The sequence below is a fragment of the Ammodytes marinus genome (assembly GCF_949987685.1).
Source record: "Ammodytes marinus genome assembly, chromosome: 18".
Taxonomy (NCBI): domain Eukaryota; kingdom Metazoa; phylum Chordata; class Actinopteri; order Uranoscopiformes; family Ammodytidae; genus Ammodytes; species Ammodytes marinus.
In genome coordinates, this window is record NC_137222.1 from 4,277,333 (window position 1) to 4,300,116 (window position 22,784).

Below are 22,784 nucleotides of genomic sequence, written 5' to 3' on the forward strand. Positions count from 1 at the left end.
AATTTCGAAAACACACTGCCATAGGTCTCCAAGACATTTCTTTTAAACGATCTTCGTGGTCTCTTTTTTTTCAGAGTCAGCATTCTCCATTTGCTGATAGCAGGATTTCAGGAACATACCATTAAGCAGCTGTTCGCTAGATTTCCATCAAAACCAGAGAAGAAGAAAAAAACACCCCAACGGCTAAACAATACCAATTTCCTCAAACATTTAGCCTCTGGGCTTTGACCATTTTTCTCCAACTGCAATAAGGGTGCAGTGTGTCCCGGGCATGTGAGGCACATACATACATGTTATATCCTCTCACAAAAGGAGCTGTTCCTTTTGGTTCTCTGTATTGTACATCAATGAGATTAGAGTGCTTAAGAGGAGCAGCATGCAGAACATTAGGGTGCAACATGTAGATGAAGCTATGAAACCAATCAATCATGTCTCTCTTTTAAAACTCCCACCAGCGGTTTAACGTTCACCCAGGCTTGTGGCATGCATCCATCTTTTCATATTACATATAACATGCCACCATCTTCAAGCCTGTTTCTAGCCGTAAAATGTCAGTTAACCGTGAAGGATATGGACAAATGGAGGGAAAACATTAATATTAATAACTTTGCACTACTAATACTAGGTTATTTTATTTCTATATTTTTTAACTAGGCGATCGAATACTGATTGTGGTGTCAACTGCCATGGCATGGAACTATTCTTCAAAGCATTTGGATTTGCCTTATCCCGTCATACAAATGAACAATTAAAAAATTCTCTGTGAATTAAACTTCACAGAGTCTGACTGAAAGAATGCTTAGACTACCACCCAATATAATAATGATTATTATAATCATTGAAAAAGGTGTTGATGTTATGCCACTGCCCTCTATCTTCTCATACTTCTGAGTGGGAGAACTTTACAGGCAGTAATCCTGGCGAGCTCACTGACTGCTAACTATCGGGGTGGCCACTCCAACAAGGTTAATTGACCCACACAGTGACACGGTGGCATTGACTTCATGTACAAATGAGTGATAAAAAATGCAAAGTGACCATTTTGATTCCATTGTGCAGCCGTGAGCACCTGCTCGCGTCGTTATACGCCAATGATGCTGATTACAATCCAGCACCACCACATTACGAGTGACAGAAATTCACACCGTGCAACAGAAAATAGTGTTTTCTATTAGGAAAAGCCTGACCATTTTGATTGTTTCAAAGCCTTGACCTCCAGGAAAAGTTGAACTTCCAACAGATCTACTGTGTGTGTCATGTCTAGTTCCACTGTAGCAGAACTCAGTCACTTAACTGACAAGGCAGCAGGCAGAAGTCGGACTTGGTAAGTGGATTGCTGGAGCCCTGAAGCCCATTTTATCTGATAGATGTTTTGGAGCTTGGCCGTTGGGCTGACCTCCGGGGGCAAACTGTAAATTAGATTTTTTTTTTCTCTACCCCCTTTATGAAGTCTGTGTTGTTATGTCTACTCTGTCTGCCATTCCCCCCCCCGCTCCCCCACCCCATTACAACCATCACCGTTAACAAAGGAATTTCTCGGTATACAAAATGGTGACTTTGCATGTTTTTATCACTCATTTGTATTATGAACTCAACAATAGTCAGTGTTTCAGACCTCTTTAGACCGGGCTTTGTCCTGGTTGGTTGTTACTAGGCATCGGCTGGTATCTGGTTTCAATGTTTACCACGGTTACAGAAAGTCAAGGTTTCAAAACCGCTATTATTTTCCATCATATTGTTCAAAGGTTTTAGCGCCGTTTGAGTTTTGCAGTTATGATGCCGTCATAACATCATTCCGGCCCCATGCCCTAGATCCCATTACCACCTAGAAGAGAATAAAGACTAAAGAGAAGCACCGTTTGTGGCTGTGAGTGATAGATGGCGCGGCCCAAGGAAATGGTGTGGAAGAGAATGTGTCGTAGAGCAAGTCAACTGGCCAAGCCATCGATTTAATCATGTGCACTCTCCGTGATTTGACCGTGTCACGGCGAGATTGAAAAGCCTAAGTGGATGTGGGTCCGTGCTCGGTCACCTGGGCACACGATAGGGCTGATAAACCCACAATGACCCTTTAAAAAAAAAAAGCGGTGGGGCTGTGAGCGAGACAGTGAACGAAATAAAGCGATGGGTAGGACATCACTAGACTACAGGGTTAGACAGCTGTTTCAGGACCCGCTAACAAGCAGCTAAATCCACTAGAGGGGCTCGTCTATTGATTTTTACACCGGGGGTTGGGAGAGAGAGTCACAAAGCCCGTGCAATTGGATCCTTTGTATCCAATGGATTTTGACTCAGATATCTACCAGAGATCCCTTTTGGCTAAGAGAGCAATCGATTGGGCTAAACCGATTATTTATTTTTATTTTTTTTACCTAATGAATATTCCAATGGCTGTCATATGAAAGAAGGGGGTGGTTAACTGTGTGAGGAATGTGTGTCTGAATAGGTTTGATAGATTTAATAAAGCAGGAGGATTAAGCTGTGGTCTGATGTTTATGTATAGCGGAGAGGGGGGATTGATATTGATCCAGAGGCCTTCCTTGGGTTTCTGAGTCACATGTCGCTCCCTATCGCATCTTTGTTGCTCCTATACGCTCACGGAAAGGTAGCAGAATAATCCTAAAATGGTGAAGAATTTGAGCATAAATACAATTTTTAATTGAGGTTATAATTTTTTTGACATTAAGAGCACCCGCATTGAATTGTGGGATCAGTCAATGTCCGGGATTAGAGCTTAATCCCGGGTGTTTGGTGAACACATTCATTAAAGGAGAAACGTGTTCAGACGACATAAGCGCACTTCTGCTGATTTACGTACTTTGTGATGCACATACATAAATAAACCCGGGTCGCAGTTAATTCCTCACCTCTCCCTATTTGCCTTGCACATTATGCAGTGGCGCACACACACACGCATGGCAGCACACACGCTTTGACGAGCTGACACACTGCGGGCCCCCTCTCTCATGTTTTTTAAGATTGAGCGGTGGCCTCACCTTGACCTCCCGTGACTTTACTGTAATTCCGTATGCCAATACTATCGCACTCTGGGTTTCCCATTATATAGATTCCCCGGGACATTGGAAACAATATTAATTTTTAGTGCTGTTGTTGTGATCATGGCGGGCCTCCGTTTTCCTGTAGACAGCAGCTGTCACATTTAATAACGATCGCTTATAGATCTGCCAAGCTTCCTCACAACACTTTTCATTAAGGCTAGACACTGCAGTTGAATAGGGAAACGTTTTTAACTTAATAGATAAATACTATGTACAGGCCTTAAACATGCATTTTTGTCATGTTTTTAAGAACAAAAGTATCATAAATTAGACAATTAACAAGGTATGAACAAATCCCTCTGTATTAACCTTCAGAATAGTGCTTAGAATGACTATGGAACGTTTATTTGATGCAAGTGCTTTACAAGTTGAGATAATGGCCATTAAACATGGTTCTTTAGGAGAAACATACAAGATACAAACAATATGCAAACAGACAAGGTTTAATAAAATAAAAACCTCAATGTAAAATAGACCTTTTATTTATATTTATACTAGTATAAAAGAAGACATGTTATGGAAGCAAAATAGCAAAAAGAAATCTCATAATTGACCAGTGCTTAACTACGTTGTTGCTTGCTGTGTCTTGCCTTACGCAGAATATCAGTCCATCAGGGGTATTTGTGGCTTTTGTTTTGCCCAGAGGAGATGCATAAATGAGTTGTTTACTGTATGTATGCAGGATATACACTCAACAAAAATATAAACGCAACACTTTTGTTTTTGCTCCCATTTTTCATGAGATGGACTTAAAGATCTAAAATTCATTCCAGATACACAATATTACCATTTCTCTCAAACATTGTTCACAAATCTGTCAAAATATGTGATAGTGAGCACTTCTGCTTTGCTGAGATAATCCATCCCACCTCACAGGTGTGCCACATCAAGATGCTGATCTGACATCATGATTAGTGCACAGGTGTGCCTTAGACTGTCCACAATAAAAGGCCACCCTGAAATGTGCAGTTTTGTCTCACAGCAACATGCCACAGATGCCACAAGCATTGAGGGAGCGTGCAATTGGCATGCTGACAGCAGGAATGTCAACCAGATCTGTTGCTCGTGCATTGAATGTTCATTTCTCCACCATAAGCCGTCTCCAAAGGGGTTTCAGAGAATATGGCAGTATATCCAACCGGCCTCACAACCGCAGACCACGTGTAACCACACCAGCCCAGGACCTCCACATCCAGCAGGTTCACCTCCAAGATCGTCTGAGACCAGCCACTGAGACAGCTGCTGAAACAATTGGTTTGCATAACCAAACAATTTCTGCACAAACTGTCAGAAACCGTCTCAGGGAAGCTCAACTGCATGCTCGTCGTCCTCATCGGGGTCTTGACCTGACTCCAGCTCGTCGCCGTAACAGACTTGAGTGGGCAAATGCTCACATTCGATGGCGTCTGGCACGTTGGAGAGGTGTTCTCTTCACGGATGAATCTCGGTTTACATTGTTCAGGGCAGATGGCAGACAGCGTGTGTGGCGTCGTGTGGGTGAGCGCTTTACTGATGTCAATGTTGTGGATCGATTGGCCCATGGTGTTGGTGGGGTTATGGTATGGGCAGGCATCTGTTATGGACGAAGAACACAGGTGCATTTTATTGATGGCATTTTGAATGCACACAGATACTGTGATGAGATCCTGAGGCCCATTGTTGTGCCATACATCCATGAACATCACCTCACGTTTCAGCAAGATAATGCACGGCCCCATGTTGCAAGGATCTGTACACAATTCTTGGAAGCTGAAAATGTCCCAGTTCTTGCATGGCCAGCATACTCACCGGACATGTCACCCATTGAGCATGTTTGGGATGTGCTTGACCGGCGTATACGACAGGGTGCACCACTTCCCACTAATATCCAGCAACTTCGCACAGCCATTGAAGAGGAGTGGACCAACATTCCACAGGCCACAATTGACAATCTGATAAACTCTATGCGAAGAAGATGTGTTGCACTGCATGAGGCAAATGGTGGTCACACCAGATACTGACTGGTTCTGAGTCCCCAGACCCCCAATAAAGCAAAAAAAATGCACATTTCAGAATGGCCTTTTATTGTGGACAGTCTAAGGCACACCTGTGCACTAATCATGATGTCAGATCAGCATCTTGATGTGGCACACCTGTGAGGTGGGATGGATTATCTCAGCAAAGCAGAAGTGCTCACTATCACACATTTAGACAGATTTGTGAACAATGTTTGAGAGAAATGGTAATATTGTGTATCTGGAATGAATTTTAGATCTTTAAGTCCATCTCATGAAAAATGGGAGCAAAAACAAAAGTGTTGCGTTTATATTTTTGTTGAGTGTATGATAGATGTAACGAGGTCGTGGTGGTAGTTCATTTTCTTGGTTGAAGCTCCAGGCTGTCAAGTTCTGCTAATTAAGGTGGTATTGCCTCCGACGCTCTTAACATGTTAATTAAAGTCCAATGGGATTTCATTGGAGGGGAGAGATGGCCTTATGTGTGGTAGATGGTATTCACATATACATAGCATCCATATGGAGAGCTGACGGCCCCCCCCCCCCCACCCCCCTCTCCTTATGGCAGCAATATACCTTAGCTGGCTTTACTCAGCACCTCTTACTTTCATTCCACGCGTTGTGCTGAGGTAGCAAACCCTTACAATGCACAGGAACTGCTTAGCTGAGTAGCCGGCAATACCCTGAGACACTGAGAAATGAATGTACCTATACCGTTTTTTTCATTTTTGTTTGTCATGAGTATTTGTACGGTGCTGCACAAATAATCGGGTTACGTAAGGTTGAATCTGGGACACTGTGTGCAGTGGATTCGCCACAAGGTGCTTGAGCGTGCCTCGCTCGCTTGCGCACGTGCTCATTTTGCTTGTTTATTTGAAGTGAAGCCTCATTTGTTTGACAACAGCGGAGAGATTGTGTTGACATACTTTTTTTTCCCCTTGTCCATTTAAGCTTGACAAATTAGGCAGTTTGGCCTGAGCCAAAGGATCTCAATTCATGTTTGTTTTGCTGCTGTTTTCTGTTTCTTTAAAGATGTATTAGGATTGCCTGGCACAGTCGTACACTGGGACTCTTAAGTTATTAAAGGCCTACTTCACCGGTGGGAATATGAAGGTGTATTGAATTCTGAGATCCTATGTATTATAAATGTGCAAAAAAAAAAAAATCGGTTCATCCTAGCCTGAGAAAAGGCAGAAAGAGTGTTTTTTTAACCCTATATTAATCTTACTGTGACATCACAGTAAGATAAATATAGGGTTAAAAAAAAATTACTTTGTAAATATTACTGTGATGTCACAGTAAGAGAAATCACAGTAATATTTACAAAGTAAGGTTTTTTTTTTAACCCTATATTTATCTTACTGTGATGTCACAGTAAGATTAATATAGGGTTAAAAAAACGCTCTTTCTGCCTTTTCTCAGGCTAGGATGAACCAATTTCAATTTTTTTTGCTCATTTATACTACATAGGATCTCAGAATTCAATACACCTTCATATTCAAACCGGTGAAGTAGGCCTTTAAGAAGTAAAATGGGAAATTGTTTATTAGCAGCAGTGTTATTACAGAGTGAAGTAGGGACCATTGGATGCACTTGTTAGATAGAAGCAGACTAATACAATCTGATTTGAGAAAACACAACCTTTGCCTCAACCCTGTTCACTTGTTTATTTATCATGGTTTCCTGGTACCATCGCATGCCATTTTAACTGCAGAGCTTTTTGCCTGGATCACACATTGGGCCCATCCACTTCCCGATTGCATTACCGGAGCAGTTTAAAAGTAACGTTTGAAGATCTCCTCTGGGACGTCAAATGCAGGGCAGGCTGGGGCTCTTGATGCGCTGCTTTGAACCACTGCTGGCCCCTCTCTTGCTCACTGAAAAGAAAATCACAGACAATGTGAGAGAATATAGTGCACTGCTCGGTATAAGAGAAGAGGTTAAAGTTACTCACTTCCCCTTGCATTTTTCAGGGAGGCCATTAGAAAGATCTTTTCTTCCCTTTTGATATTATGCAAGGATGCAGGCTTGGAGACATGGCATGGAAAAGCACTGCACAGGTGTTTGATTGTCATGAATTTTTGATATGTCAAGAGCGCACCGACTGCTTTTTGGACCCTTTTTACCTTCCATTTCCGTTCACTTTAGAGCCGACCCACGGTGTCACTGAATATTCTTTTGTCTTTTATAATTCAATGTTACCATATATCAAGGAATAATATCATGAGAGGATCATTACTGGGTTGTGGAGAGACCATCTTTTTCTGCTGCGTCTTCTAAATTCTCCAGGGAGAACAGGAGAGGGAAGCTGATGTGCGTGTGAGTGAATCAGACATATATAGATACATAGGCAGAAGTCAACACCTTGGGGCGAATTGTAAAAAGACTATTTTCAATGTATAGATAAGCCCCCCTTTGAAGCTTTCGTGAAGCCTTGAAGCCAAACTTAAAACCTCAGGTAGCTCTTAATCTCCACTGTAAAGCTACGGAATATAATGTGCTGTTACTGGAGTGTCACAGCCGGTGGAACAATGATATATTCTTATAGCGCACAATTAATTTTGAATAATGCTCTGACTTAAAGGGCTTCTGGTTTTGATTTGCTGCAAACTGGCTCAGTGGGCTCACTCGTCACTCACAGTATCTTCCATGGACAGACCGTACACGTAGGATAAGTTGGCAAACATAAAACAGAGAATTCACTTTATACTACACAAATCATCAAGTGACATTTCTGCAAAGTTGGCGTAGGGACTTGCTGGATATTAAATTCGAAGCATACCAAAGTGGCCAAGATCTGACCTTTTGTACTTTTGGATTAGTCAAGTTTTCTCCTAGCATTCCTATCAAACAAAACTCTTTCATTAAATCCTCCCTGCCTGTTTAACTCGTGATTTTAACTCAATTCCCCTTATTTTGTAATACAAGCTTTGAAGTACCCAAGCCTGAGCTGCCATAACCCAAATTATATCATGTATCAAGGTAGCATTCAGGCTCCAGGCCAATGGCATTCTGTTGTTCGACTACTTTGATCCAGACTGAAATGTCACAACAAGTATAGGATGAATGGACATTACAGAATGATTATGAATATTGAATTGGTTGCTGTAATATTTGCTACACATGTTCATTGTCCCCAGAGAAGAACTGACTATAGAGTGTTATCAATGTGTCAGAACTGAAATGTATTCCAAAACCATGTTTATAATATGAACAAAATATTTCCAAAAGTAATCACATTCCAATCACCCTGAGATATACTTTTCGAATAGCACTAATTAGCAAAACCGATATGGTGAACATGAACATGAACATGCAGTGGGCCTGATAAACACCCGCATCTTTGCATTGTCATTGTGAGCATGTTGGCATGCTGACGTTAGCATTGGTAAACCTCCACAGGGCCGCTACACTAGCTGTCATCTTTTTTAGTTTAAAAAATGCACCTTCAGCCCAAGTGGTACTCCTGGTTATGACTAAACCGACATGTGAAATTGGCGGAATGCCCCTTTTAATGTAATGAATGTAAAATGTATTGCTCTGCGAAATGCCAGCTGAAAAAGCATGGTATAAACTTGATTCATGAAGAGGACCCTCATAAGCTCCTTCCTTACATCCTGGATGGGTAATTCAACACAAATATTGGCTGTGGGCTATTGTGGTTTAATGATACTTAGTGATATTACATTTTTCATGCAGTGCAGCTTTATTAAGAGGGGCCTTTTTCTAGCCGCCTCCATAAAACGCAAGATAACAAATTTCACGTTTAATTACCACCTCCTAAGCACAGACATTTATTTTTCAAATGAGCCCATTTAGAAACAAAATGCTGTAAATGGGCCAAGTCAATGTGAACTGCTGCCGTTTCCTCAGTGGTGAAGTGACACGTTACTCATCTGAAATGACATAACTCAGTAGCTTGTATTGTGCTGGTACACAGCCAAGTCATGCACCTTTTTTAGTTTACTTACTGCCAGCTTGTGTTGCTGTCGAACGAAACGACCTTCATCAAACTAGTGAGGAAAAAAGTCATAAAATATGTCTTTTTGTTTTTCTGCTATACCCACCACACAATGTGTACAATCTTCTGAGAAAACCAATTTTCAATAAAAAAAAAACATGAAGGCGATGTCAGATGATAAGAACTCTTCATGGATATCAGCCTCCATAATCAACCTTGTACATAAATGACAAATGATTAATGGCATTAATACAGAAGCCGTGCGCCCAGTCATTTGCAGATTATTAACTTTTTTATTGAATCCCATTTTTATCCTGACAAACATTTAATGCGATGAAAAAACAGCATTCTTTAATATAAAGTTTGGGCGCTCTCACCCCCTTTTTTTCTCACTTACAATATGGCCGCACACTCGCAGTAATTTATTCATAAATTCATTCAATAATGGAGTCCCGCTCTTATTTTGGGCCTGTGTTAAAGCTCTCAGGAAGAAGTGGACTACCGAAATGTGAGAAAAAGCTTTGAGAAGGGATAGTTTTCTATGTCTTTTTATTCATTTATCCCCCCCCCTCCTCGCAAAGTACACTAGCTTTAGAGTGAGCTGTCAGGTTGCCCGTGAGATTGCAGACTTGCTTGTATACGCCACACAATGCCTTTAATTATGTCGCCGTCTCTTCCCTGTCAGACAAGACAAAATGGATCAGAGGCTATATGGGAAAGAGCAAGTAAGCAATTATCTATCTTTTGTCCACTATCACTGTCAGTCAACAGAAGCTCGCCTTCTAAACGACACCAGAGCAAAGCCCAAGAAATGAGCGCTGATAGATGAGGTAGTAATGATGCTGTATATGACATCGTAATAAAGGCACTCTCCATATCTGCATGTCATTACTCCAAAAGTCACTTTGTTGTTTATGCGACAGAGACAAAAAGTGAAGGAAATCTAATCATCTAGAAGTCTGGAGGCTCCCTCGTATTACCCCCTGGTTACCAGAGGTGCAGATGGTTAAATTAACTAAAGGTGCTATGAGGAACTTTTAAATATTTCTGAAACAGTCTAATTTATCCCCTGACGATCATAAAATGCATGTAAAAGCGAACAAGAACATCAGTGTAAAGAATGCAATTTTTATATTGTTTTTCTTAATGCCTTTGTCATGGGAACACTCACCAAGGAAAAACAGATGGCGTAGTAAAAACACTACCGCTTTTGTCCAAAGGGGGTGCAAGAATGAACACAAACTGAAAGTTCCTCGAAGCACCTTTTAAAACAAAGATGTAGGTTAAAGGCCTACTTCACCGGTTTGAATATGAAGGTGTATTGAATTCTGAGATCCTATGTAGTATAAATGTGCGAAAAAAATTGAAATCGGTTCATCCTAGCCTGAGAAAAGGCCTTCTCGTGACATCACAGAAAGAGAAATATAGGGTTAAAAAAAAAAAACTTACTTTGTAAATATTACTGTGATGTCTTTTACTGTGACATCACAGTAATATTTACAAGTACGTTTTTTTTAACCCTATATTTCTCTTTCTGTGATGTCACGAGAAGGAGAAATATAGGGTTAAAAAAAACACTCTTTCTGCCTTTTCTCAGGCTAGGATGAACCGATTTTAATTTTTTTTGCACATTTATACTACATAGGATCTCAGAATTCAATTCACCTTCATATTCAAACCGGTGAAGTAGGCCTTTAATGTTGGTAAGGAAACAATGAAAGACTGAATGATCTATGAATGAACATATATGAGACAAATAACTGTTATAGAGTCGTTTTGAGTATTCTCTAAATCAAAGTCTCCTTCAAAGTTTTGACTCTGACCCTTGGTGATGGTAGAAGCAGGAGGCGAGGTTATGCTACAGATCACAGTATATTCTGGGGGCCCCCCCAACAAACATGGTATTAATAAAGAAATCTGTCAATAGTTGACCTTTTTCTACCATTCCATCAACACTCACAATCAGATTGTATTGCTGCACACAGCCCGGATGCTACCGCAGAGTACAGCTAAAAGTAGTTGGTTAGTTTGCTGAGGAGTTGGAGGAGTTGCTGTCTGTTGTCGGCAACTTTAAATCTGAAAGCTCGTCCAAACCACTCTGCAGTGTTTCATTCTGATCCGCTGTCAACTAAATGCAGGAAATGTCTCCGCGGGTCTGTTTTGAAGTTGCATTTTTGAGGATGATTCATAGTGGCATTAACCTCTGTAACAAAAAAAAAGAAGCCCTGTCAATGCTTCACAATAAAAGCCACCCACCAAATGTTTGGATTTAACGGGTGGCTGTGGTGACTGGCGAAGTGGGTAGGGCGGTTGTCCACTGGGTTGCAGATTTGGTGGTTCCCCGGCCACATGTCAAAGTGTCCCCGGGCAAGACACTGAACCCTCAATTGTTCTCGATAGTTAGCTTGCACCCTGCGTGGTAGCTGCTGCTATCGGTTTATGAATGTTTGTGTGATTTGGGTGAATGTGTACAAAACATGTAAAGCGCTTTGGGTCTATGAAAAACCAGGAAAACCGCTATATAAGTGGAGTCCATTTACCCACCAACTGTTTGGTTTGTACTAGAAGCAACCTATAGCTCTGGTAGAAATGTAAACAGCAAACAGCAGCAATCAATGAGTGTGTATTTGAATTGTCACTCTCATTCGGTGAAGCCATGTTATTATAAGTTATGAAAAGTAAAGTTGTAAGTTGAGAGTGGATTGTCTACGAGTCTTCCTGATACACTCCCTGAGTGTGCAGCTTATTTGTCAAATATTCAGCTTCTTTGGTGAAGAAAAAAGACTCAAAAGTGAATTTCAAAGGCATATACAAAAGTGTGTGGTGTTTATTTAAATAAAAGTTTGTTTCCATCCTAATTTTAATTTTGCGTTGTAAGTGAGCCAAATTTACTGGAGAAGTGGTTGTTAAATGATATAGATGGGAGACTATCCCTGTCAGTTTGACATCCATGTAACCCACTTTTAGCTTGAGCGTGTGTTTACTCTTTGATTATGGAGAGAGAGAGCTGAGCTGAGGGAAGCACTATCTCCCGCCTGCCAAGAACCAGCCTGGCACGCTGTCACAACAACCCGATGAAGACGCATATACCACCAGGACTGTCTGTAGGTGACGCAGACGAACTCATGCACAACTAAACTGTACACACACACATGCAGTGGTGTGTATACACTTGTTCAGGTACACACTTGCACTTAAATTCCAAAAGAAAAAAACATTTGGTAGTAACTTGTTTTGACAACAAATACATTTCCGGGAGCTGCCAGAATATATCATAACAAGACCTACACGATTTGCTTGTGTGTGCGTCATAGTTAGCCATACTCTCCCATCCCTAGATCTCTGCATAGCTCTCTTTGTACCCGTCTCAAGCCTGTGTTTACTTCTCCCAAGCCATGGTCCCCCCCCCCCCCCCCCCCCGAAAACTCAACAGACCTGCCATACGCAAGCTGTCTACCAGATGCCCGCACATTTTTTTCTTCCAGATAACGTCAATCATCTGCTCACCTGTTTTAACTTCCCTAATCAGACACCATATTCACCAGCCCATGTCTCATTAATTGCCAGTTCAGTGTGTGTGTGTGTGTGTGTGTGTTTGTGTGTGTGTGTGTGTGTGTGTGTGTGTGTGTGTGTGTGTGTGTGTGTGTGTGTGTGTGTGTGTGTGTGTGTGTGTCTTGCCTACCTACCTTCCAATACTTGCCTTTGAGCCATTATCTTCATCAAATCCTTAAGGATTCACCAGTCCACCTGTTGTGTGTCATTCTCCTGCTGCCTTAACTTCGCATCATAACAGTGTGTTCTATTTCACTTTCTGCATTTTTTAATACATTAAGAAAGGCCGGCCTATCCAATAATGCCTTTGGGTATCATCCTATTCCATTATAACAGCCTATAACAAAAACGTTTTTACTACCGTTTAATTGCTGCATTAGTAACCCTACTTAAAGTCATATGAACTCGGATATCCTGGTAGCCAAACAGTTAAGATTATAACCATAAAACAGCTGTTTCCCTACTTTAATTTCAACTAGGGACCTTAACCGAATGTAATATTCCTCTCTTCGTCCCTGTTTTAAGTATTTATTGATGTCTCTCTACCAACTGATAAACCAATTAAGGCAAATGCTGAATACTGACACTTGATGATACATCCTGTTGTTACATTTCCAAAAACGGGCACCATCTTCTATATTTGATTTTTAACCTTACAGAAAATATCTGTGATTCAAAATATAGACGTCTTTTTTCCTGAAAAGGCACAGGAAGTTTGGAAAGTACCGTGGTTTTTCTCAGATTCTCTAGAAATAGCCCCAATAACCTTCACCAAGAAGATAGTCCATCCAGTGTGTTTCCTGAGAGACCAAACCCAGTGGGGGAAAAAAAAGTTTTAAAAATGTAAGACTCTTCAGCTGAGTGTATCGGCTTTCTGATCACGTCATTTTCTTTGCTCAAAAATGTTTTAACATTAATGTTAATACACCAAAAAAATACAGTATACAAAAAGAGTTTTGCAAGAAGCCAGAAAGTATCCGAGTTGCACACTTTCTACTATTCATGCTTTTGGGATTTTACATCACTCCATCCCACCAATACTCAAGCAAAAATAAGCCTGGTGTGATCATACACTCACTGTACCCCACCTTACAGATATGTAGGTAAAACCTTGCTGCGAAGTTTATGGGAAGTGCTTATACCACCTTTATTTTTCAGCCTCCAGGTGTCCTTAAACAGGGCTTCCAACCCCCTGCTGCTCCACTGGGCTCTGCTGTCCAACAGATAAGATTTTGCTGGTACTAAGCATCTCTAGCAGTGTGCGAATGCATGTGTTACATTGAGTGTGATGCAGGGCTTTGCTGATCAAAGAGAAAGAGGCAAATTTGGTGAGACACGTTTCCTTCGTGGAATAACAAATCATTGAACCAGCAGCAGCAGCACTGGGAAAGATTTGAGTTCTAAAAAAATGTTGACGTGCAAAATCGGAAATATAGTCGATCAGAGCCCAGAGTAAACATGCGCGTGATGAAGTTGTTTTGATTGAACAACATCTGGCATGTGAGCAAGGAGAGCTCTCTTTGCATGGGGGGTGCATCAGTTGTGGTGCACACATTGTGTGTGTGTGTGTGTGTGTGCGTGCGTCTGTTTGTGTGCACGCATCTGTGTGTGTCTGTTTTGTCTGTGTCTGTTTTTGTGTGTGTGTGTGTGTGTCTGTTTGTGTGTGTGTGTGTGTGTTGTGTCCTGAGATGACAGATGAGAGGTTTGCATCAATATTTGAACAAAGCAGCCTGGCATCTCTTTCTGTTGAGGCCATGCTGTCTGAGGGGCCAGAGCAGAAATTTATTGCTTTGCTTGTGCGACACCCGTTGCAGAGAAATTACAAGTAAGAGAGTAGATTTAGAGCTCCAGGCGCTTTCTGCAGTCTGACTGAAACCCCTGTGAGACTGGCCTGGGGACAGGGAGGAGAAAGCAAGGCTGTGAATTTAAATAATGGGATCTGGCTATTGCCTGGTCCTCACCTTAAGGCAAAGCCACTGCACATGAATATGGTAACGCTTTTATGATACGTAATTAAACTTTGCCAGTTGATTGCTTATTTAAAAAAAATAATAATTATGTATTACATTTTTTTAGTTGATGTACGGGCTTCAGAAGTTGAGATTTCAGGAATTCAATTGATTGAAAAAAAACACATTTCGAGATGATGGCAATTAGAGATGGTTGAATAGGAGAAATATACATAAGCAAAGTTGTTTACTAGTATGAAAGAAGACATGTTTTGGATAACAAATAGACAAAAATCTCAAAATTGACCAGTGCTTGAAAAAAAACAACGTGTTTGCCTGCCGCGTATCACCTTAAATGTAATCTTTTGGAATTTAGATTTTGAAAATAACAAGGCTAGGGAGCTGCACTTCAACTAGACTGGATTTGAATTTGACAAAACATCGGCGTGTACATCCAGTCGGTGTGCATAATGCATGGTTGCTAAGCAGTTCATTACCTGTCAGCCTGTCAGGGGGATACCTTTGGCTCTAGGCCTATGTGTTGATGCGGTTGTATAGTGAGTAGTGTCTGCAAAACACCAAACACAATCAGGCTTTTTTGCGCGTTGCCGCCTTTACTCGCCTCATTTGCTGCTGTTCTGGGAGATCAAGAAAATCCCATCTTTTGCCTGTCTGCCTTTTCCCCATGTGGCTACTAGCCTGTCATTCACAAAGCTCTGCAAACTGATGAGGTAGTGGGTGTGGATGGGGGCTGTAGATTCAACTGCATATGTTGGCTGAGAAAACGGTGAAGACAATTATTCAAACCGCTGCTGGTTTCAGCGATAGTATAGCACACATAGCAACAGGCAAAGCAATCATTAAAACAGTTACATTGAAAAAAATTCTGTGCAATATTTGAAATGATCTTTTTCGTAATAACTATCAAACTAAAGATCGTACACATTCACTGAGTGAAGTATGCAAATGTATTGTTAGAAATGTCATCATAAACACATTTAATTTTGAATCCATCCTAAATTTTTTTTTTTTTTCGTGGAGAATAAAAGATGTGCTTGTTTGTAGTTTTCGCTGAGAGAAACTCGAGAGTCACGTGAAATGTTCACTTTCCCCAAAGCAAATAAATAGGAAAAACTGCTGTGGACCAACTTAGCTAAATTACACATTTCTCTGTGTGACTGGGTTTGAGAGCCATACATGAGTTGACTTTCTTTTTCCGGTTTATTTAATATTGCATTTACATTTTCATTTTCTGTCTTTCCTTCCGTATGCACTGTGTTGATCTGAGCAGATGCTCTCCTGGGTGCTTCTCACTATCTTCAACACCCACCTATCATCTGCTCCACCGGTATCACTACACCCCCAATCTCCTCCGCTAGCTTCACCTCTGATCCGCAATCTAGACCATCCATCTGCTGTACACGCACGCACACACACACACACACACACACACACACACACACACACACACACACAAAACGAACTGCAAGACTGCACCGCACATTCGGCATATGAAATGAATTCAGCACTGACCATTGCCAAAGCTGTATTTATTCATGTATTTGACACGGACACATTAGCGTGAGAGTCAGTGTTTACACAAAGGCAGCAACATTCTGTATAGTATAGTGGCAAATCAAATCCAGAAAAATGAATCCCCCACTGTGCACCTTATTGTTACTGCAATGTCAACATGGTGAGGTAATTAACAACTAAATATTCCAGCGACTTTTAATTAAACTAAGAATTCATTTGTTTGTTAATTAATGGATAAGTAGCTGCTTCCGGCTTATTAACACTGAGCGATTAAAGAACTTTGCTGTGGCCTTTTTTCATTTTCTTAATTTTGTTTTAACAACTCAGGCAAATTTCAATAAAGTGGTAATGCGCTAGTTAATATTTAAGAACCGCTATATATCTAGAATAATACAGGATTGTCAGATACTCGTATATAGAAGAATAATTTTTCGGAAAAAAAATTGCTTTGTAAAACCTTTTATGCCTCAAGCTGCTGATTATTGGATAACACATTAAGGCGATGCTGCATTTTATTAAAGCCATATATTCTTCCCTACTCACTGGGATACTCTCTCGCTCTTTTTACACACACACCCACACCCACACACCCACACACACACACACACACACACACACACACACACACACACACACACAAACACACACACACATATACACACACACACACACACACACACACACACACACACACGCGCGCACAGTGTTCTTTTTGCTCTCTTTTCGTGCCACTAATTCGCATACAGTACTAGCAGGAGATTCTGGTGCCTCATACTCACACCTGTTGGTGGTCTCAAATCAGACGTGTGCCATTGTGACAGTGGGTATTTGAGTTCAGTGCGGTTCAATGAACATTCACACATCAAAATAATCTGAAATGGCAGGCACAAAAGGGAACACAAATAAGTAAACTTGCATTTAAAAAAAACAGCCGAGAGTGGTGGCTGTGTTGTGGTTACCGAATAAACCCGCACGTTGTAAGGTCGTTTATATCCATTATAGCTCACTTTTTAAAACTGAAGCAAAACTGTCACAGTGGGAAGTTTCAGGCAGCGTGGGGGGAAAAAAGGACTGGAACGCAGATGGAAGAGGCAGACTGGCGCGGTTCAATGATTTTATTATGATTAAATGAGCTTATACAGGCAGGTGCTGGAAGGCGGGTATGGCAGGCAGGTGGACAGGTAACATGTGGCAGATTAGGCAGGTTGGGTTGACAGTAGGTCGGGAAGGGACAAACATAAGGCAAGAAGATGGCAACATCAAACACAGTGAAACAGAGGGATCAGGTGGCCTGGGTGGTTTTATGAGTGGCTGAGGATGGTTAACAAACAGAAGGTCAGGTGACAGGGCAACTCCGATGAGGAAAGTGAGAAGGGGGGTAGCAGGTGATTGAGGAACTTTTTTTTTTTGCCATTTTATGTTTTATTAGATAGTTTGGAGAGACGGAGATGAAACGGGGCAGAGAGGGGAATAAAAGGCAGAGAACGACCAAGGCCACATTAACAGTATTTTCTCATTTAATAATTATATATAGTATTTAAATACCACTTTTATTGAAACTCAAAGTAGCTTATTTTTCGCGTGATATCGGCATGGCAATATTCAACATTCCTGATATCATGCAGCCCTAGTGTGAAGGTATCCACACCGTATCATCAACACTGCATAACTAAATCTCCCCACGATGAAGGTCGTTCTCTGCAGGGAAGAACTCTGCTCATTATTTTAACCATCAGTTAGTTGCATTGATGTCTATGCGATCATGGCCAAACAATAGGCACTTTTTTCTGATCATGTTAAGGTCTATTGCTTTGCAATGGTGTGACCATACAAAGGAAATACATCCTTAAATTAAGTAAAAAAAAATCTCAGCTGTTACACCACTCCAACAACCCATTCTAAATATATTGAGATGGGACAACCCTGTTAAGCGATTTACATAAGACTACAGTCGTAAAAGTGTAGAGCAATGACCCATATTAACCCGGGACTAATTGTTTTGCACGAAAACTGTAAAACAAAAGATTGAATTTGTGTTCAGTGCCTCATGCATAGCGTAGCAGCAAAGGCAGGGGGTTCAGGTTGAAAAGTCAAATGCCTCATCAACAAAGATAATCCCCCTCTGCAATCAGTGCTGCATCCCAAGGAGTGGAGCTGCTTGCTGTAAGGGAGCCATTTGAAGTCTCTGAGCAGGGTGCACCAGCCAGGTTTGTTGCTGGCTTTGAAGACTGCTAGTAATTAAGCAGGTTGCGATTGGCCCGTTGCTAGGTGAGGAGGTGTTACAATGCTCTGAAGTTGCTTCTTGTTTTCTGATATTCAGTATGTTACGACAGCAGATGATTTAAAGGTTAATGCTGGTATCCAATTCTTTATACCTTCCCCAACTTATACCATTGTATACGGATGGAACAACCGTATACAATGGTTGAGTAATTCCTGTTTGTACTTGAACCGTAGCCTATCTTTTTCTGTTTCTCTCCACTACATTTTACAAGATTACATTTGAACTTATCCCAATGAAGTTACCTGCAGAATACACATTTTTACTGAACAGTTTCCTCCTTTCTACCTTACAGTCCATTTTTATAGTATTGTGATCCAGGCTGGGGCTGTTGCATCACCTGAGTGAACTCAGCCAGTATTCTTTGGCAATGATCTTGAGTTTGAGAAGGAAGGTAAGGAAATAGTTGATGTATTTGCCATTGGTGTACTACACACTCCCTTGGTTGCTTGTGTAGAGAATGAAAAGCAGCAGGATGAGGATACTTGTGTCTGTGAAAGACAGTTAGAATACATACTATATGCTTTAACCAGCATGGATCAGCGATTGTGGAGAATGCTTGTTTTCAAAATCTCTTTTTGTGTAAATCAGTGTAAATATCTTTTCACGATCTGATCCCTGTCCGTACTGTGTGCATTGAAAAAATTAAAATCTGGTGGTTATACAGTACATAGCCTAGGCTCTGTAAACATATATGTATACAAAAGGAATATAAAGAAATGGGGTCCACCGTAGATAGCAACATGCCAGTTTATGTCCTTAGGCTGTGTATTAACACCAAAAATAATTTCAGCACAGACAGGTAGCGGATCAGGAGTAGATATTCTCTGATTTTAACAAAAAGTGATTTTGACAACAAGCTTTCTCCAGAATCACTGACTGCACCTTTAAGAGGACCTATAGGTTATCTGGAGAGGTGGCCTAGAATACCTACCGTTGCAACTGTGATCGTCTCCTAACATGGTTGTGTCAAGAAGTCAGTTTCCTGGAGTATATCTGCTGCTGTTTGAGATGGAATCTGGACAGCAGCGTTTTGCCTGGCTGGATAAGATGGTCCCACTGTGCTGAAAGTGGAAGAGAATTTAGCAAAGATCGGGCTTTGCTGCTGCCTCTCTCCGAATAACTACGAGTGTGCACCGGAGCAGCAGTCATCTCTCTCTGTGTGAAACAGCCTGGGCTCACACCCAAAGGCTTTTCCAAATTAGTCCAGTCAGCTAGGGGCTCTTTCCCCCTCATTTCTCTTAGATTTTTACTAAAAGCTCTGAATAAATTGAACTGACATAAGAGACCACACACTCGCTGCTTTTAATTTTGCATGTTGATGAGTGTTTTCTGTACTTGAAACATTCCTGATTTTTTTTAAAGGTCACATCACACTCACAGCTGATGCAGTATTAGCAGACAGTGCATTGTTAGGGTCAAAAGTGTATGTGCTTGTGTGCGTGACGGACGGAGAGAGGCAGAAAGAGATAAAGAAAAGAAAGAAAGAGAGAGAGAGAGAGTCTGTCTGATAGAGCCATCACTCAAACCCCTTTGGCAGTGATATCTTGTTTTCCTCTCAGACTGGGCCTATCTGTGGCCCTCTTATATGTTATTGCCAGGCTGGAGCATTGGTTGTAGATCACTTGGGAAAAGAACACAGGGCACAGTGCGCTCCCTTGAGAGACAGCAGCGAAGCATACTGAGAAGAGAGAGAGAGACATTGGTCTTTTGGTCCTGTCTGGGGAACATGCTGATAAACCAGTGGCCCACGGATGATGTAAACGAATGAACAGTGTTACAATGGGGAACCTTGAAGCACTAATAGACACCATAGCATTCTCCTGCCACATCTCTCAAGAAAACAGCACATGTTATCAGTACCGTGTGTGTGTGTGCGCAGCGCCGGAGGGGCAACCTGTAATCTCTGCTTAGTGTTGCACTTTGTGTTCTAAATGCAGCCACTTAAAGAGATATGACAATGTTAATGCTGTTCCCAGAAACAACTTAAAGGTGCAGCGATAATGGAGAATGATTGTTGTCCAGATCAGCGAATATCTCCTCACGATCCGCTACCTGTACTGTATTGTATTGTGTGCGGATGAAAAAAAAGACGGTGGTATGTAAACAAAAGGCATCTTAACAAAGGAGGCCCACCGTTACTAGCAGCAAGCCCTAAGCTGTGTACAAACACTAGAATTGTTTTCGGCGTGCACACACAGTACAGAAAGGTATTGCGGCATAGTGAGGAGATATTCACTGATTTTGATAAAGTGATTTTGGACAAGAAGCGTTTCCCAGAATCGCTGACTACACCTTTAAAGAGATATGACAATATTATGCTGTTTCCCAGATGCAGTGACTGTAAGTGCTTGTTTTCCCCGTAGAGTCCCCTGTCCCACTAGCCCGAGGTTAAATCACACCGCGTATGTTGCTTGTGTCTCGCCTTAACTGTCGGCTGCAATTCTCTCCCACCTGCTAAATAAGAAATGGCAAATCGGAAAAGAGAACCTTACAACTTCCTTCTGAGCCAAAGCCTTTAATGCCTCGCCAAAGCTTGCTGCTGTCGATGGCTGATATGTGAGGTATTAGTTGCAGCGGCATTAGAATGCAGCGTTGGTAAGCATTGGTTTAGTACCTGATCTATTGACAAAGAGGTCATTACCCGGAGAGGGCTGTGGCTTTGTTTGACAAGTGTGTGTGTTAGTGTGTGTGTGTGTGTGTGTGTGTGTGTGTGTGTGTGTGTGTGTGTGTGTTTGTGCATTCATGTTCCCCCATCTCTAACCAACTACGCGGATGAGCACTTATCCGCGTCTGTGTGTCATGCATCTGTCTCTCTGTCCAAAACAACGCTCTGCGCGCTAAAAACAAATTGGAGCGCTCTCTGTACAAGAGAAGAGCTTGCCCCGGGGCTAGTCATTTTGAAATTAAAAGCATGTCTCTTTGTTCAACACTCTGGGTTTTACCAGGAACGAGGGAGGGAATGCCAAATGTGAATGTGTCGCGCAGCGGAGGGGCTAGAGAGTGAACACTGAGCGAGCGAGTGCTGTGAAAATCACACAGTCCTTTTTATCTATTCCCCTCAATCAGGAGACATCCGGAACAGGGAAGGTAGGAGGATTAGATTAGCTGGAGAGAGTGTGAGAGAGAGAAAGAGAGAAAGAGAGAGAGAGAGAGTCAGTGGGTTCTGTAATCCTGATGGGGTTTTCAGAGGTACAGCCTCCACTGTGGAGAAAACATGCAGTGGGGGGGCGGGGGGTGAGGAGAGATTTTGGCTGGCTAAACCCCGCACACTTCCATGAAAGAGTTGCGAGCAAACTAGGGGATTAGTCAAGAGTGTAATTACACTTGCCGGGGCCTCAGAAAAAGCAAGACGTGCTCCGACTGGAACACACCTCAGACGGGCGTCGTCGGGCAAAGGGAAGGAGGGAGGAGATGCCTGTTAATGTGTTGTCAACTACATTACGTGGCTTTAGTGAACACCCACATGTGAGCCATCAAAGAGGCCTTGATTGAGACTACTGATCTTTCTGTTTAACATCAGGATTTCTCGGTCTTGTTCGGTTTTAAAGGTGCAGTGTGTACAATTTGTTGACATGGTAGAAATGGAATATAATATTCACATTTTAATTAATGTATAACCACGCGCAAATAAAGGAGTTTATGAAGTTTATCTTATTAACTTAGAATTAGTCTTTTATATCAACATAGGAGCGTGACGCTGCGCCATGTTGCACCTCCATGTTACTACAGTAACACAGAACGGACAAACTTAACTGCCATACGCATTCTCATTTATACTTAGGGGAAATGTTGTAGGACAATGTAGATGCACTTTAGAATCAATAACTAAATACATCTTGAGTGGTTAACGTGTCACAGTGTCACACCACTCTATTACACAGTGGTAATACACACATACAAACTAAAGGGTGGTATAAAAAGTTTTTGTAAAGTTTTTCTTCAAAATATCTGCTATCATTGTCTGAACATCCCAGTGAAGTTAAAATATTAAACACTGCAGCCGTCCAGGAAGATTTGCACTATGGTGGACTTCTGTATGGAGTTTTGTATTGTGATGCTGTGGTGGAGAATGGACTGTGGGGATGGACTGATGTTCTTCCGTGGGGTTATTTCTCAGATTGTGTTTCTAGACCATTTGTTTGAGGAGACGTCGCTGGAAGGGAGTAATGGCTACTGGTTGGGACTGGCTGCAGGGGGGAAGGGAGGGAGAGATTGAAGGATAGAGAAAGACGGAGAGTTAGCTAGCTTGTGTGTGTGTGTGTGTGTGTGTGTGTGTGTGCGCGCATGTGTGTGTGTGCATGCTTGCGTGTGTGTGTGCGTGCTTGCGTGCATGCGTGTGTGTGTGTGTCTGTGCATGCATGCGTGTGTGTGTGTGTGTAGAAGATTGAACTGCAGGGTTAGTTGGCAGGGTAAGAAATCTAGAAGAAAGTTGAAAAAAGTTTATTTTTT

General features: G+C 41.7%; 1 protein-coding gene across 1 annotated transcript in view; it reads left to right on the top strand.

The window, feature by feature from the left end:
• Nucleotides 1-22,784, top strand: part of LOC307265007 (netrin receptor UNC5D-like) — a gene marked incomplete at both ends in the record, with an annotated part of 171,547 nt that overhangs the window by 74,078 nt on the left and 74,685 nt on the right. The window lies entirely within an intron of this gene.